Here is an 18,984-nt window from a genome sequence, read left to right on the forward strand (position 1 = left end):
AATGATACTGATGATCTTAACTATGACAATGACTATTTGCAGAACACAGACCAGGCCAGGCTCTGTACTAAATACTTTGTATCATCACAGACCATCTTCAAGACAACCTTAGGAGACAGGTACTAATATTTTTTTATTGATGAAAATTCTTGGGGTGTCATAAACCAAAGTCACACTGGCTGAGGCAAGTGTGGGGAGCTTGGGAAGGCTCCTCTTTGCCTTCTCATTGTCTCTTGCTTCTCTCTTTCTGCAAACTGGCCTCTTCTGTGCACTACATGACTTCCAGTTGTTTAGGAGTTTCATTAAACTCTTTGGCTTTCTTCCACCAGAGAGGGACTAACTCTCTTTCTTGGTTTTTTATTTTTATTTTTATTTGTTTTATTTAACATCTTTATTGGAGTATAATTGCTTTACAATGTTGTGTTAGTTTCTGCTGTATAATAAAGTGAATCAGCTATATGTATACATATATCCCCATATACCCTCCGTCTTGCATCTCCCTCCCAGCCTCCCTATCCCACCCCTCTAGGTAGTCACAAAGCACCGAGCTGATCTCCCTGTGCTATGCAGCTACTTCCCACTAGCTAGCTATTTTACATTTGGTAGTGTATATATGTCCATGCCACTCTCTCACTTCGTCCCAGCTTACCCTTCCCCCTCCCCCTGTCCTCAAGTCCATTCTCCATGTCTGTGTCTTTATTCCTGTCCTGTCCATATTGACAAATTGAAAGATAAAAACCATATGATAATCTCAATAGATGCAGAAAAAGCTTTCAACAATATTCAACACCCACTTATGATAAAAACTCTCCAGAAAGTAGGCATAGAGGGAACTTACCGCAACATAATGAAGGCCATATATCACCCACCCACAGCCACCATCATTCATTCTCAAAGGTGAAAAACTGAAACCATTTCCTCTGAAATCAGGAACAAGACAAGGTTGCCCACTCTGACCACTATTATTCAACATAGTTTTGGAAGTTTTAGCCACAGCAATCAGGGAAGAAAAAGAAATAAAAGGAATCCAAATTGGAAAAGAAGTAAAACTGTCACTGTTTGCAGATGACATGATACTATACATAGAGAATCCTAAAGATGCCACCAGAAAACTACTAGAGCTAATCAATGAATTTGGTAAAGTAGCAGGATACAAAATTAATGCACAGAGATCTCTTGCATTCCTATACACTAATGATGAAAAATCTGAAAGAGAAGTTAAGGAAACACTCCCATTTACTATTGCAACAAAAAGAATAAAATACCTAGGAATAAACCTACCTAAGGAGACAAAAGACCTGTATGCAAAAAACTACAAGACACTGGTGAAAGAAATTAAAGATGATACAAACAGATGGAGAAATATACCATGTTCTTGGATTGGAAGAAGCAATGTTGAGAAAATGATTATACTACCCAAAGCTATCTACAGATTCAATGCAATGCCTATCAAACTACCAATGGCATTTTTCACAGAACTAGAACAAAAAATTTCACAATTTGTGTGGAAACACAAGAAACCCTGAATGGCCAAAGCAATCTTGAGAAAGAAAAAAAACAGAGCTGGAGGAATCAGGCTCCCTGACTTCAGATCTTTCTTGGTTTTAGTAAAAAAAAAAAAAAAAAAAAAAATCCCAGAGAAGGGCTCAGATGGGCCCAGCTTAAGTTGGCTGCCCATTCTGGGATTAATCAGCAATGGCTGTAGATGGTAAGAATGTGACCACCCCAACTGGGACCAAATGGTTGGCGTGGAAGGAAGACCAGTTAGAGGAGAGGGTCCTTGGCAGACAAAATCACATATGCCCCTTGCGTTCTTTATTTTAGGAATGAGGATATTGAAGCTTGAGAGGCTGACTAGCATGTTGAGGTCACACAGCTAATAAGTAGCAGAAACTGGAATCCAATCTAAGTCTCTCTCTGTGGTTCTCAAAGGGGGAGGATTTTGCGCACTCCCCTTGGCACAGCTGGCAACATCTGGAGATATCTCTGCTCCTCACAACTCTGGTTTGGGGGTGGGGCTGCTTCTGGCATCTAGAGGGTAGAGACCAGGGATGCTACTAAAATTGTACACTGCACAGGACAGCCCCACAGGGAACGATCTGGCTCAAGAATGACAGTAGTGCTAAGGCTGAGAAGCCCTGGTCTATCTGAGTACTGATTACCACTCCCCTACATGGCCCCACACTCTCGAAGGGCTTTGCTTGGCCTTTGGTGGCGCTCAGGCCTCCTCCCCATGCATTTACAGACAATATGTTGGGTTATCTCAACCTCCTTTTTTTCGGTTTTGAGTCTTACCAGTTTCCCTGTCAGGGAGTTGCCTCCTTGTTTTCAAGTGCTGGGTTCAACTCGTGCACATAAATGCTAACAAGATGCCAAATAATGGACAAAATTAAACTCAAACCCTTTGGAGCTAAATTATTTTATCAAAATTAAAGTTGATAGTCTAAAAAAACGCTTTCAATATATGAGGATTACATATTATCTCTGCCTAGAACTGTTTTTCCATGAGGAGAGATGGATTTGCAATGAGGTAACTATATTCTTCTATCTCTCCCCTCGAGGATAATAGCACAGTCTGTGGCGTCAGAGTTGGTGAATTTGCCTGTTTTTTATTCTTTCAGGTGATGATCAGTCAGGTGCAGCCACAAGAGGAGACAAGGAAAGGCTCAGGAAAACAAGTTTATTATACCCACAGGTCCTAGAAATGGGAGGCACGGCACCCCGTGCGGGGCCACATGGGAAAACACCAGTGCTGGTCAAGAGGCAGAAGGGGCAGGAGTGAGGGGAGAACCTGAGCCACAGCCTTTACTGGAGTTTCTGTGGGAAAGGCAAGGCAGGGAAGGGTACACAGTCTACAACTGGCTAGTTTAATAATTTCATCGGGCTCCAGGCTATAGAGGTGGTTCCTAGCTGCCTAACACCCAGCCCTGGGATAATTAAGGCAAAGGAATTTTGTCCTCAGGGGTGTGCAGGCCAGTTAGAGGAGGTATGGCTCTGGGTTGGTTGGTTTGTAAATCAAAGGCATGCTCCCAGCTGAGTCCTCTGCTATTTCTAACAATTGTCTAGCACCAAGAGGGGCAGTCTCCCCCCAGCCAGAAAGGTTTTTAAGATGTCAAACCATCATAATATGAAGAAAATAGAAAATGGAAACAACACGGCCTGGCTAGCACAATTTTCTAATTCAACCAAGTGAGCTTAGCTGAGAATCTAATGCTCTTTGCAATATAACTCTAAATTATACTCAACTTTCCTCCTGCTCTCAAATAAACTAACTCCTCCCCTTTTTGTATTTCCTTCCCCCCTGCCACTGGCACCAATTTACCAAGTCACCAAGTTAGAACCTACAGAATTGACCCTTCTTTCTTCCTCATCCCCACTAATTTGACTTTTTGAAAACTAAATGCAATATTTAAAATCAAAGGCAGATTCTATCTGTTTCTCAGAAATAGCCCCTCCCCTCTGTCCTCAGTGCCGTTGGCTTGGTTAAGACTGGCTTCAGCTCTCCTTAGAGGGGCGCCTCCTTACCTACTGCCGTCCCTGTACTTTCTCTCTTCACTCCCACCCCAAAATAGTCTTCCACCAAAGTTATCTTCCAAAAGCCTGATTGGGTTTTATTTTGTTTTATTTTACTTACGAGCCTTCAGTGTCTCCACACTACCTGCAGAGTGAAACCCAGCCTTCTTACCATGCAGCAGACACCCTGTCCCAGTTGAGCACCAGCCTCCAGATTCCTTCTAGCTCCTGCCCTGTCTGCTGTTCTCCACCTGTACTCCAGTCCCACCAGCAGGGGGCAGCATGCAGTGTTTAGGTGGAAGCCTCTGGAACAAGACCTTAGGGCTCAAATCCTGGCTCCACCATCTGTCAGTTGGATGATTTGGGGCAAGTCACTTAGCTTCTTGGTGCTTCAGTTTCCCCAGTCATAAGATGAGAATAGCTCTTGTACCAACCTCACAGGCAAGGATTACATGCATTAATACAGGTAAGAACTTAGACTAGAGCCTGGCCCAAAGTATGAGCTCAATAAATATGAGTAGTCATGCTCTCACAGCTCATGCTCCCTTCCTTTCCCCATTTGATGAATGCCTGTCTTGACCTTCGGGCTCAGCTCAGCTGCCACTCCTTGCTGAAGCCTTCCTGGCACCCTGAGAAACACTTCCTCCTCCTTTGTACTCCTGAAACTCCTTCTTACATGTCCATCTCTCCCACGTCTCCTCGAGGGTGTGGTTCTTTCCTCTTGGTATTCATCACCATACCTAACTCTGTACCACCACATAGAAGACAATACCTGTTTGAAGGCATAAATATATAGATAGCATGGGGGCAACACCAAAATTTAGAGTCATTTGCCCGGGTCATCCAAAGGTACTGATCAATTTACCTAACCATTGTTTTCTCTAACTCTCACATTTCAGCTGTTCCTACTTGCCTACGTTCAAAGGCGTGGAAAATATCGTTTACAGAGTTCAGTAGCTTGGTCCTTCCGCCTTCACCTGTCAGCTTTTATCCACATCAAGTGTTAGTCGTGTTTGTTATCAATGCTTCCCAGATTCTCCATTACCTCTCCAGCTTGGTTTCTGTTTACCTGCCAGTACCCACCCATGACCGTTCAGCTCTCCTCCCTCATTAGTTTCTGCACACACAGTTGAGAGGTTTCCCACAATGAGACCGGCCACCAGGTCTCCAGGCTTGTGGCTCCAGTTGCTGCACAGTCAGGGCTTAAGTAATTATGTCTCCAATAACTAGAAATCTGGGTATCTCATACTTCTGCCTAATAATCCTAGGTTCTGTGCTAAGAAAATGGCAGGCAGCCTATGGGATTTCCTTTTTCATTAAAAAAAAAAAATCTTGAAATATTGGGCCACTTCAGTCCTGAAAGACAGAAGCCACACTCCATTGTTCTTTATCAGCAGCCATCAAGCTTTATATACCAACTTTTAGAGGGGTTTGTAAGAATGCAGATTCCTGGGCCTGCTGCTAATGGTTCTCGTTCAGTAGTCTGGGGTAGGGTCTAAGTATTTGCCTTTTCATCAAGGCGTATAGTTTCCTAAGGCTGCCCTAACAAATTACCAAAAACTTGGTGTCTGAAAACAAAAGGAATTTTTCTCTCACAGTTCTGGAGGCCAAAACTGAAGGTGTCAGTAGATGAGGGTCCCCTCAAAGGCACATAAGGAAGAATCCTTCCTTGCCTCTTCCAGCTTCTGTGGGCTCCAGGCATTCCTTGGCTTGTGGCTGCATCACTTCAGTCTCTGCCTTCACCTTCACATGGCCTTTGCCTCTGAGGTGTGTCTCAAATATCCCTCTTCCTTCTCTTATACGGATACCAGTAATTGGATTTAGAACTCGTCCTAAATATAGGAGGCTTTCATCTGGAGATCCTTAATTTAATTTCATCTGCTAAGATGCTATTTCCAAATAAGGTCACATTCACTGATACTGGGGGTTAGGACTTGGACATATCTTCTTGATGGGACTAAGTTCGACCCACTACAGAAAGTTATTCTGATTTATGGAGTTCTGGGATTATACTGTAAAAATGCTGCCCTAGGTCCTGGATCAGTTTTAGAGCTTATGTTTGTACTAGTTTATATGATATATAGACAGTTCTACACTAGAATACTAGTAAGTTGAAAAAATAAGAAATAAAAGAGAATGCTCACCCCCTGGGCAGAGCACATCTTCCTTCCCACATTGCTATTGTGGAAGAGAGGGAGGGGAGAAAGTGCAGAAGGGCTGGCTTCCTTCCTCTGCTCCATACTTCTCCCTCCCCTCCCCTCCCCTCCTTTTCCCTCTTCTCTCCTCTTCTCCCTCTCTCCCCTCTCAAATTCCTGGTCTTTTCCTTTCCAGCCAATATAAGACTTTGGCTCTAAAAGCAAAGTTTGAGGCTCAGATGCTGCCTCCTCACCAAATGCATAGAGCCTACTGCTGGAAACATAGATATTAAATGCATGAATGAATGAACAAACACACAAAAGAATGGAAGTATTTCGTCTTCTTTCAACTCATGCAGGGCTTTGTATATTGAACCTTGAAAAATAATCAGCCCTTCCTCCCTGTAATCCTTATCCTGGTTTTCTCTTCCCTATGTCTTATCAGTATGGTTTTACCGTTGAGATAAGATTCCTCCTTTTTCTCTTTTTGTGTGTTAGTCACCTTCCCCATCCTGTATCAAACTAAAGAAGTCTTTGAAACCAATAATTCACAATAATACCTGCTTTTTCAGCAAAAGTATGGGTGTCTTAATTTCATGGCTGCAAACTGCCTTGCCTACAAGAGCCCCATCTCTTTTACCATATGTTTATTTCCTGTACACCTAGTCCTCCAACTATAGGTTACAAATCCTATAGCTGCCCCTTCTTTAAACAAGACACATTTTACCTTTCATACAGTCCTCAATCCCTTCTCTTCCCCAAAAACTCCAGGTCTTAGAATGTTTCCAGAAGCTGTGACCCTCCTTGACATTGGGATCAGGGCCAACAACCACACTGTGTTCCATCGCAAAGCTCTGCCTCACCTTTCTAACTCCCTTCTCAGATATTATCCTGAAAGCAAAATCTGGCCAAAAGCACCTCTTTACTGGTGTCCACCTCTCCCATCCTTGTACCCCTGCTATTCATTCTCCCCTCAGTGAATCCATTCCACCTAACAACATGGATGAGTCTCACAAATACAGTATGGATGGAGCCAAAGAGATAAAGATTCAAAAGAGTATGCACCATGTATAAAGTTTCTATGGGTCTAGAAGCCAGTATAGTTGCCATTACTCTTGGAGGGATGGGTGGGGGACAGATGAATGTTTAACAGTTGGCTCTCAGAAAAAGAAAGCCAAGATTTCTAGTATTGCCTGTTTTCCCTGTGTAAATACTCCTATCTCGGCCATTTTTAAGCTACTAATGCAATGTCATTTAATGCAGAGTTTGGAAAAGCTATATTATAGCACAACGTTATGTGGAATTTCCACTGGACAGATGTAAATAACCTCAAGAGCATAAATACTAATAAAATGTATTAGAATGCTTAGGAAGTGGAGAATTTTGGATATTTATTACCTTTTTCTGGGTACTAAATGATCTGTCCAGCACCTCACTCACATGCAAATTTGAAAGCCCCAGCAGCTAATGTCTTCTAAGACATAGGACTGAAATGATGCCAAATGTCCAAATACCCTCTTGATTTCCACCATTCTTTTTTTTTTTTTTAATATAGATTTATTTATTTTATTTATTTACTTTTGGCTGTGTTGGGTCTTTGTTGCTGCGCGCCGGCTTTCTCTAGTTGTGGCGAGCGGGGGCTACTCTTCGTTGTGGTGCACAGGCTTCTCATTGCAGTGGCTTCTCTTGTTGTGGAGCCCGGGCTCTAGGCACGCAGGCTTCGGTAGTTGCGGCACGTGGGCTCAGTAGTTGTGGCTCGCGGGCTCTAGAGTGCAGGCTCAGTAGCTATGGCGCACGGGCTTTGTTGCTGCGCGGCATGTGGGATCTTCCTGGGCCAGGGCTCAAACCCATGTCCCCTGCATTGGCAGGCGGATTCTTAACCACTGCGCCACCAGGGAAGTCCGATTTCTACCATTCTTGAACCCTCCTAGTCTATCTATATTTATTCAGCTTATGAACAAATATTTAGCAAGCTATGTTCCAATCAGTTTTTCTTTTTGACAGTTCTGTTGAAGTATAATTGACATAAAGTAAACTACACATGATTAAGTATACAATCTAAGTTTTGATATCTGTATATACACCCACAAAACCATCACCACACTCAAGATAATGAACATATCCACCAACCCCAAAATTTCCTGATGCCCCTGTGCAACCCCTTCCTCCTTCCCTCCCTGCCCCCCCCCCGTCTCCAGGATACACTGATCTGCTTTCTGTCACTATACATTAATTTGCATTTCCTAGAATTTCTTACCTTTCCTTTTAATATAATTTATTTAATTAGAAGTTTATATAAATCTTTTTGAAAGTTGCTGTGTTTAACAACCAGTTCATAAATTCCTGAAAATTTAATCCTCACCACTCACAAGCCACTAGGAGCCAGCTTCAGCATGAGACGGGGGTGGATAAGTGAATGGAATGGGACGTGAGGGGAGATTCTGGGCTTGGGGTGATGTTCTGTTTCTTGATCTGGGTGCTGGTTAGAGATCTTCACATTGTTAAAATTTATTGAGCTGAACACTTACAATAAGTGGACTTTACTAAACTTATGAACTTCAATAAATTTACCCCCTAAAAAGCATGAGGATTAAAAAAGACAGAGGCGTTGGATCACTTTTCTTCCGTGTTTAAAATCTTTCTCTGGCTTTCTCCTGCATTTCAGCTAAAATCTAAGCTCCTTACTACAGCTCTCAAGCCCTGCCTTGCAGATTCTAGCCCCTGATTCTATTTCTAGCTTTACTTCTTCAAGTCTCCAGTCCTCAAACCTGGTATGTTCTTTCCAGCATTCGGGCCTTTACACATGCTGTTCCCTCTGCCTGGAGCTCTTCCTGCCACTTTCTCTAGAACTCTGAGTCTTTCCAGCCTGGATTGGTCAGTCAAAACCTAACCTTCCCAGGTCTGCTCCCCACCCCCCCAGCTGCTGCCCCCGCCCCCCAGCTGCTGTCTCTAAACTCGAGTTACTCTTTTTCTCTTTTTTTCAAAGTCTTATTTTTTTCTTTCTAAATACTTTTAAAACTGGGTAATTCTTTGTTTGTTTCTGGCTTGTGCCCCCTACTAAAGTATAAGCTTTATGCAGCCAGGAATCACGCATGTCTTGTTGATCAGTGTGACCAGGGCACAAGGTCAGGCTCCTAGAAGGTGCTCAATACATACTTTGTGAATGAAGCCCTTGATCCTTGGCTGTCTCGGGGCCTGTGGGGAAGCTCCGGCCCAGGGCGTGTGTGTGGCTGCAAGGAAGAGAGCAGAGACACTGGCCCAATGTGCGGATTGGGAAGCACTTTGTGTCATTCCTAACCAGCTGCAGGTTCCACAGCCTTCTTCCCACAAGAGCCTGAGATAGTCTAGCTCAACCCCAGCACCCACGGTCTTCAGATGAGGACACTAAGCCCCGAGTGCCCGGTCCTGAGAACCCCTTTTCCTGGCCCCACCCAGAACTCACATCCCTTCATCACATTGTCAGAAGCCTGTGGGTGGGGGCAGGGTGGGCGGATAGAAGGAGCATGAGTTTTTAACAAACACAAGAAAATCTGACTTCATAATTTCCTTGTTCAGCATTTGTGGACAAATAGCCAAGTCTCCTAAGCCTCAGTTTTCTCACCCATAAAACGGAGATCGTAATGACAACTTTATCCGGCTCTTGCGAGTAATAAAGGAAACAATGTGTGTAAAGCACCTGTCTCATTCTTGGTATTTAGTAGAAACCCTGTTGGCTGCCTTTTCCTCTCTGTAGTGGCAGCAGCTGGTGGAGGCCGAGCAAGATAAGGACTCTCTTCACTATTCCACAGACTTTCTAGTCAGGGCTCTCACTGTTGCCCAATTTAATTAATGCCCTGGCAGTGGGCTGACATTCACAGGCCACAGTGTAAGAAAAGAGCTGGTACCATCACACAGGGCTAACACATCAAGCTTCTGCCACTGAATGTCTAATGAATTCATTCCTGCAGGCGTTCTGAGAAGTGTGAGAAAACTAAGGCTTAGATTGGATGAAGAGCTATCTATGACAGTTATAAGGCATGAAATCAACAATGCCTCACTTTCCCAAAGAATTGGAAACTTTTTAATGTCAAAAATATAGCAAGACATCTCCTGGCAAACATACGTAGTGATGCTATCCTCTTAAGAACAACCTTTTGTTATTATGGGTATTTAGTTTCCCATTAAAACCTAGTCACATTGACCTTGGGGTTTCCAGGCATTAAAATGACGTGCTGAGTGAAGTGGGGGGAGGGGCAGGGCACTCATATTTTTAGTACATACTTTGTTCCAAACACTGTGCTAGGTGTTGAACTCCCTATGCATACTGGTCTTCTCATTAAGGACTTCAGATTTAAGTGTGAAAGGAAATGTATCAGTTAGGTAGGATCTAAGATGATGTAACAAAGAGACCCCAACAGTATAGAGGTTCCAACAGGTTAAAAGTTGATTTCTCTCTCACATAACTGTCCATAAGTAGGAAGCCTAGGATCAGGAGGTGGCCAGGCAATCCTTAAGACAATGTTTCTACTTCTGAACCCAAGATGGCTGCTCCCTCTGCTTTTGTTGCGTTTGCATCCCAGACAGCAAAGTCAGGGAAAGGCAAGGTGATCTTTTCTTTTAAGGGCATGATCCAGAAGTACCACACATCATTTCTGCTCACAGCCCTAAATAGCAATGATTTAAGCAACACAGAAGTTTATTTCTCTCTCTGAAGGTAAGAGAAGGTATCAGTCTGAAGGTAAGCAGTCCAAGGACCTCCACGGTGTCAAGAACCACCTTTCTTCTTGTTATTCTATTCATCCCCCATAATTTGCCATCTTCTACATGGTAGAAGGTAGCTCATCACCATATGTTCCACATGGGGACCAGAGGAAAGGAGAAGGAAAGGACAACTCTTTTCATTTTAAGGGCACAATCTAGAAATTGTTCACATCGATTCTGTTCACATCCTATTGGCCAGAATTTGGTCACATAACCAAAACTGGCTGCAAGGGAAGTTGGGAAATGTGCCTAGCTAAAATTAGGTAATTCTATTAGCAGAGGAAGAAGACATAAATGCTTTCTGGTTGAAAATAACCCTCTCGGGCTTCCCTGGTGGCGCAGTGGTTAAGAATCCACCTGCCAATGCAGGGGACACGGGTTTGAGCCCTGGTCTGGGAAGATCCCACATGCCGCGGAGCACCTAAACCGGTGCACCACAACTACTGAGCCTGTGCTCTGGAGCCTGTGAGCCACAACTACTGAAGCCCGTGCCCCACAACTACTGAAGCCTGAGTGCCTAGAGCCTGTGCTCTGCAACAAGAGAAGCCACCACAATGAGACGCCTGCGCACCGCAACGAAGAGTAGCCCCCGCTCGCCACAACTAGAGAAAGCCCAAGTGCAGCAATGAAGACCCAACGCAGCCATAAAATTAATTAATTTTTTAAAAAAGAAAGAAAATAACCCTTTCTGTCGTAGAAAGTCATTGTAGGGATTTGTGCAAGGCAGTGACACAATGTGACTGATTCTTCAGAAGGTGTTATGGATGCTAGAGGAAAGTAGATTCAGGAGGGAAGAGTGAAAACAGGGAGACCAGTGGAGAAATATAGATAGCTTGGTCTAGGGTAGTAGCAGCTGAGGTGGTGAGAAGTGACCTGATTTGAGATATATTTTGAAATCTACTTTCAAAAACCCTCAGCTGGGCTTTCTGAAGGGCTGGATGTGAAGTGAGACAAAGAAAGAGGAATTGAGGGTCTTTGGATGAATGGCTTCTTCAGGTCATTCAGGGTTCAGCTCAAACACTGAAGTTATCCTTGATCCACTGCTTCCTGGCAGTCACACTGTTAACATCATCCTGGTTTTTCTTCCTAAAACGTATCTCCATCTGAAAGGATCTTGTTTAGTTTTCTGTTTAATTATTTACTACCTCCTCCCAATAAAAGGTATGTTCCATGGGGTGGAAACTTGGTCCATCCCATTCATTCCTCTATTGTTGTCATCTAGAACAATGCCTGGCACATAGAAATATTGAGTGGTAACCAACATTTAATATTTGTTGAATGGATGAATGAGTTAAGACAGATAGTTGGTGTATCTGAAGATAACAGAATAAAAAGAAAAGTTAAACAATATAACGAGGAAATGGAATGATGAATTCCAGCTACACAATGAAGGGTCTATGGTGTTTTTTAAAATGATTAAATATTGACCAATGCTATCACATAATCTTTGTGAAGCTGTTATTCTAAAGTTTACAATCCATAAGTGCCCCAGCAGAAGTCAGGTTACTCTAAAAGAAGAAATAATCAGGCTGATCTTAAACCTCCCTTCAGCCCAATAGACAAATAACAGATAAAAAATAACAAATAAAAAAAAAAAAGCAATCCCCAGAGACCTAAGTGGGAAAGGGAGTGACTCAAGAATTCTAAAACAATCAAATTGTCATTCTCCACCCAAAAACTGTTAGAACTAATAAATGAATTCAGCAAGGTTACAGGATACAAGGTTAATATACAGAAATCTGTTGCATTTTTTCTACTAATAATGAAATATCAGAAAAAGAAAGTAAAAAAACCAATCCCGTTTAAAATTGCATCAAAAAATTTTTAAATACCTAGGAACAAATTTCACCAAGGAGACCTATATGCTGAGAACTTCAGAACATTGATGAAGGAAATTAAAGATGATTCAAAGAAATGGAAAGATATCCCAGGTTCTTGGATTGGAATAATCAAAATTATTAAAATGGCTATACTATCCAAAGCAATCTACAGATGTAATGCAATTCCTATCAAAATGCCCAGGACATTTTTCACAGAACTAGAACAAATAATCCTAGAATTTATATGGAACCACAAAAGACCCAGAATTGCCAAAGCAATCTTGAGAAAAAAGAACAAAGCTGGAGGTTTAACCCTCCCAGACTTCAGACTGTACCACAAAGCTACAGTAATCAAAACAGTGTTGTACTGGTACAAAACAGACACAAAGATCAATGGAACAGAATAGAGAGCCTAGAAATAAACCCACCCACCAATGGTCAATCAATCTACAATGAAGGAGGCAAAAATATACAATACAAAAAAACAGTCTCTTCAACAAGTGGTGCTTGTAAAGCTAGACAGCCACAGGTAAAAGCATAAAATTAGAACATTCCCTCACACCATATACAAAAATAAACTCAAAATGGCTTAAAGACTTAAATGTAAGACATGAAACCATAAAACTCCTGGAAGAGAACATAGGTGAAACAATTTTGGACATAAATCATGGCAATATTTTCTTGGATCGGTCTCCCAAGGCAAAGGAAACAAAAACAAAAACAAACAAATGGGACTTACTTAAACTTAAAAGCTTTTGCACAGCAAAGGAAACCATCAACAAAACAGAAAGACAACCTGCAGAATGGGAGAAAATATTTGGAAATGATGACAAGGGGTTAATATCCAAAATATACAAATAGCTCACACAACTCAATAGCAAAAAAACAAACAATCCAATCACAAAATAAGCAGAAGACTTGAACGGATATTTGCCCAAAGAAGATATGCAGATGGCTAACAGGAACATAAAAATGTGCTCAACATCACTAATTATAAAAGAAATGCAAATCAAAATTACAAAGAGGTATCACCTCACCAGTCAGAATGGCCATCATCAAAAAGTCTACAAATAATATGTTGGAGAGGATATGGAGTAAAGGGAACGCTCGTACACTCTTGGTGGGAATGTAAATTGGTGCAACCACTATGGAAAACAGTATGGAGTCTAAAACACTAAAGATAGAACTACCATATGAACCAGCAATTCCACTCCTGGGTATATACCCGAAAAAACCGAAAACACTAATTCAAAAAGATACAGGCACCCCAGTGTTCACAGCAGCACTATTTACAATAGCCAAGACATGGAAGAAACCCATGCCCATCAACAAACAATTGGATTAAGAAGATGTGGAATGTGTATTTATATATATGAATATTACTCAGCCATAAAGGAGAATGAAATACTGCCATTTGCAGCAACATGGATGAACCTAGAGAATATTATGCTTAGCAAAATAAGTCAGACAGAGAAAGACAAATACTATATGATATCACTTATCATGGAATCTAAAAAATAAAACAAATGAATGTACATAAACAGACTCATAGACATAGAATACAATCTTGTGATTACCAAAGGAGAAAGGGAATGGGGAGGGATAAATTAGGAGCCTGGGATTAACAAACACAAACTACTATACATAAAATAGATGAGCAACAAGGATTTACTGCATAGCACAGGGAACTATACCCATTATCTTGTAATAACCTATAATGGAGTATAATCTGCAAAAATACTGAACTGTACACTGTGCTGTACACCTGAAACTAATACAATATTGTAAATCAACTATATTTCAATTTTTAAAAATTGTCATTCAAATATGAAGAACTCTGGGAATATATCACTCATATATCCCTTTTTGAATGAATGGAATGAAAAGATACCACCAGGGCCACTGGGCATGATTAAGAATAAGGTATTTATGAAAGGGGTGATGTTGAGACACATAAGGATTATTGGTGAACATTGAAATATACTAAGCATAAAGTAAATTTTAAAAACATTTATTTATTTATTTTGGCTGCGCAGAGTCCTAATTGTGGCATGCAGGATCTTTTTAGCTGCAGCAGGTGGAATCTTTAGTTGTGGCATGCGAACTCTTAGTTGTGGCATGCATGTGGGAATCTAGTTCCCTGATCAGGGATGGAACCTGGGCCCCCTGCATTGGGAGCACAGAGTCTTAGCCACTGGACCACCAGGTAAGTCACTAAAGTGAATTTTTAAATAATTATGGTTATAAAACATAATGTAAAAGTTACAATTCTCAAAAGAAAAGCTACACAATATAAGATAATAACAGAATATTGATTTAACAGATACCAAGTTAATAGTGGTTTAAATAATATAGAAGTTTATTTCTCCCTCTTACAGAAGTCTGAGTGCAAACAGTCCAAGGCTGATCTAGGGCTCCATGGCATTAGGAACCCAGGTTTTCTCTCTCTTGTTGCTCCCTATTCCCTACAGGGGGGTCCTCTTTGGCTTGGTTGAATACGGGCTTCCCACCATGTCCACTGGTCCGTATTCTAGCAGCAGGAAAGGTTAAAAGAGGGAGGAGGGGCAGAGGTTGCACTGACATCTTCTATTCACATCCAATTAGTTGGCTACCTACCGGCAAGGGGCAAGGGAGGCTAGGAAATCTTGTCTCTAGCTGTGTGGTACATGTCTACCTAAAACTTCTATTATTATGGAAGAAGTAGAGAAAAGATATGTATGGGAAATGGAGATGCCATCAATCTTCGCCATACTACTTCAGGGGTTCTTGTGAGGATGAAATGAAATGTCAGGACATATGCTTAATACCTATATCAACACAGTAAGTATCCAGAAATTATTTGGTATTATTTTTAAATGAAAATAATCTTACTTTTTCTTATAAAAATGTTGCTTATAAAGTATTCGAACAATGCGAAAGAACACAGAAAAAGTAAATGTCACTCCTTACTCCACCTTTAGAGTTAACCACTGCTAATACTATGTCCATATCTGATAATTTGTCAAGTGTTTGAGCCCAGTATGTATTTTTATAAATGTTTCAACACTTAAAAAAAAAAGAATATGTACAGGGAGGGTGGGAGGGAGACGCAAGAGGGAGGAGATATGGGGATATATGTATATGTATAGCTGATTCACTTTGTTATAAAGCAGAAATGAACACACCATAGTAAAGCAATTATACTCCAATAAAGATGTTAAAAAAAAACACAACAAAAACAAAAGAATATGTATTCTCTATTCACAGGGTAAATCATTGATGTTTGTCTATGTTATTTCAACCATATTAGTTATGTTTTACATTCTTGTGTTATGTTATTTGGTGCAAAAAGATTTATAATAGTTATACTTTGGGGTAGTTATACTTCCCCCTTGGTTTTGAATGTCTGATGTTAACATCACAACCCTTCCTTATTTTCTACTTCCACTTCCCTGGACACTCAGGTTGATATAAGAATTTCACCCAAGCAAATTCAGAACTTTAACAGGTTAATTTTTTAAAAGGGCTCAATTTTCTTCTTCCCTTTCCTCTTAACAACTAAGGTACAGTTTACAGCCACCTGCTTTGTACTTAGTAATCTTGGGTTCTATAAGAATCTGAGATCATGTAAATACTACATATCCTATTTGAATCCACTTCCCCCATATTGAAAAAGATTGTGCCTAAACTCCAGGGAGTTTGAGTTTTCATTAGATTTCAAGTGGAGCTATCAATTCACAGCTAATGTGCAGTGCAAAGGAAGTTTAAGGGCTTCTTTTCACTCCCTTGAGAATGTCACACATACCTTAGTATTTGTACACATTTTGTGCTTCATCTATAGAGAAGCAGCCACTTCAGAGTTGGCATCCCTGGTTACCAAGAGGCAAGTCAGGGCTTTCCAAATTTATTCTCATTCCTTTTGAATTCCTCTCATTAAGGGGGAACTATGAAGAAAAAGTAAATCCTTGCTTATTTGCACCTATTTTTTTCTTTCTAAGAAAATAATAATGATGATGCCAGGAACCAGTTGAGGGTACCTATTATGTGCCAAGCACTTTACATACATCATGTTTACTCTGATGCTCACAGCCACCCTGCCACATGAGTGTGATCTGCCCTTGTGCAGATTCAAGAGCACTGAAGCTCAGAAGGTGAAGAAACAAATAGTTACACATGTAAACTAGTTGTAGCAAGAAGGAGCTCGAGTTGGAACCAGCTTTGTTTGGCTCCAAAATGTCTGCTTATTCCACTGCTCCAAGAGCTGGACTTCTGGGGGAAGCAGAAAATTCTTTGTTTTTCAATGTGTTGAGTAATGTTTCCTCTTTTTCTCTACTTGGATGGTCTTTACTGGAGTCCCATGAGAGCAAATTCCATATGCAGCCACAGAGATGCAAATCTGAAGGAGTGGAAAGCTAGAACCTGTTTAATTTACAGTTCAGCAAGCAAATATAATTTCCTTACATAAACCCTCCAGGAGAGTTGACGGAATCAAGCCTCTTGTTATTTTAGTACTGTAATTCCAGAACGTACCTCAGTGATTTAACAAAAACATTGATACCAAATATTGCTCTGCAATTATTGCAAATGCCATTCAAAGTTTTGTTGTTGTTTAGAGAACATCAGCTCTGTAGCAAAACATTATCCCTAGTTTCAGAAATGCTAACTGCATTTACAATGGCAAAATAGGTAGAATTTTATGAGTTACTTAGATTTTTTTTCTCACAACCAACTAAAATTCCTAATATGTAACTTTGGGGAAAAAGAATTGTCCCTCTTGATTGCAGATATATTTTCATTAACATGAGCTGTACTTGTAATACAAGGTGTTTTAGCATCATTGGCCAAAAGGAACTGGGAATGGTTTATGGAAAGAAGGAAAGGGTTTGGATCAAACCCGCAGTTCAGAACTGGTTATGTGTGGCATTATACCTGTAGATCTTTCCACAAATTCAGGCCCTTCTCCAGAATCACTGATTCAAAATATTGAGAAATGGAGTCACAGGCATGTGTACCGAAAAACTGTCACAGGTGATTGTGATGTTCATCCCTGGTTAAGAACCTCTGGGCTGGAGTATGCCTTTCCTGGGATGGTACACTGAGAAGCAATTAACAAAATATTTTCCTTAGAATGCTGGCTTCCACTATGAACAATTCTTCTTCCCTCCCCTTTCCTCACTCTAGGAAAAAAAAGTTAAAGAATTGTACAATGAGATAAACATGGGCAGATGTTCAAAGATGGGATATCTGGATCATCTCATTCTTAAGAAATGTGCCTTCGTTATCTATTGTGAGTACCTGATGCAGATGGTGTTAATAGCCACTTGCTGGACTTCCCCAGTGGCGCAGTGGATGAGACTCCGTGCCCCCATTGCAGGGGACCTGGGTTCAATCCCTGATCAGGGAACTAGATCCCACATGCATGCCGCAGCTAAGAGTTCACATGCTGCAACTAAGAAGCCTGCCTGCCGCAACTAAGACCAAGTGCAACCAATAGATATTTTTTAAAAATAGCCACTTGAATGCTGGGAAAGAGGTTTTGAGAACACTAAGTGCAGTTTTTACTAATAAAGCCCAACAAAGAAACCAAAATACATTCTTTTCATCCAATCCTGTGATAAATAGACAGAAACAACAACGGCAATCGTGGAGTCCAACTGCTTCACTTACATTCAGAGAAACTGAGCCCAAAGGTGGGGAAGTGACTTCTACGTCCCACAACTTTTCCCTATAGTACAAAGTATGCAATTCAATGACCAACCTAGGAATACAAACTGAGCTCTCCATTCTTGTTTGGAACGTTGCCTTACTGAAATTAGAACACAGAAACAGCTTTTCAAGCAGGTCCAGAAATGAGATTCTACTCTTCAATAAAGCACCGGCAGTTTAGCCAAGAAGTGTTAAGGGAGGAAAAAAAAAAAAATCTGCCTGAAGCATATTCTTTAGCAAAGTTGCCCATCTTCACAAAGAATAAAACAATCAAAGCTTCCTTTACATTTGCTTTCCTGTCCTCAATGTGAATTGTTCTTTGAGGACAGATATTTAAGAGTAGATTTAGCCTGAGCTTCATTGCATGCAGTTTTTCTGGATCTATACCCTCAGGCATGCTCTTCCAACATCAGTCTCTCTCCCTTCCTGAGCCCCTACACACACACACACACACACACACAAAGCAGTCCTGGACAAAAGCCTTGGAGAAGAGAACTAGAATAAGAACTAAGATCTGATATTAAATAACCCATATTATATCATTAATGTCTTGTTGGATGTTATGAGCTGAATTGTGCCCCTCACCACTAAATTCATAAATACTAAGTCCTAGTCCCCAGTATCTCAGAATGTGTCTGTATTTGGAAATAGGATCTTTAAAGAGGTAATTTAGTTAAAACAGAGTCATTAGGGTGGGTCTTAATCCAATATGAATGGTATCCTTATAAGAAGAAGAAATTGGGAGACAGACACACACTAAGGGAAGAACATATGAAAACACAGAGAGGGGATGGTCATCTACAAGCCAAGGTGAGAGATCTCAGAAGAAGTCAACCCTGCCAACACCTTGATCTCAGACTCTTAACCTCCAGAACTGTGAGAAAACAAATTTCTGTTGTTTAAGCCACAAGTCTTACCATCCAGTGGTATTTTGTCATGGCAGCCCTAGAAAATGAATACTTTGGGTCATTGTGTTCATCTGCCATGGAGGTAAGATTTAATCCCATTCTTTAACAAGTTCATGCTCAGAATGGAATGCCAGTGTCATCATTTTAACCCTTTAGTTAAAATAAGGACCTACGCATGGTTTC

The sequence above is a fragment of the Balaenoptera acutorostrata genome, chromosome 20 (assembly GCF_949987535.1).
Source record: "Balaenoptera acutorostrata chromosome 20, mBalAcu1.1, whole genome shotgun sequence".
Taxonomy (NCBI): Eukaryota; Metazoa; Chordata; class Mammalia; order Artiodactyla; family Balaenopteridae; genus Balaenoptera; species Balaenoptera acutorostrata.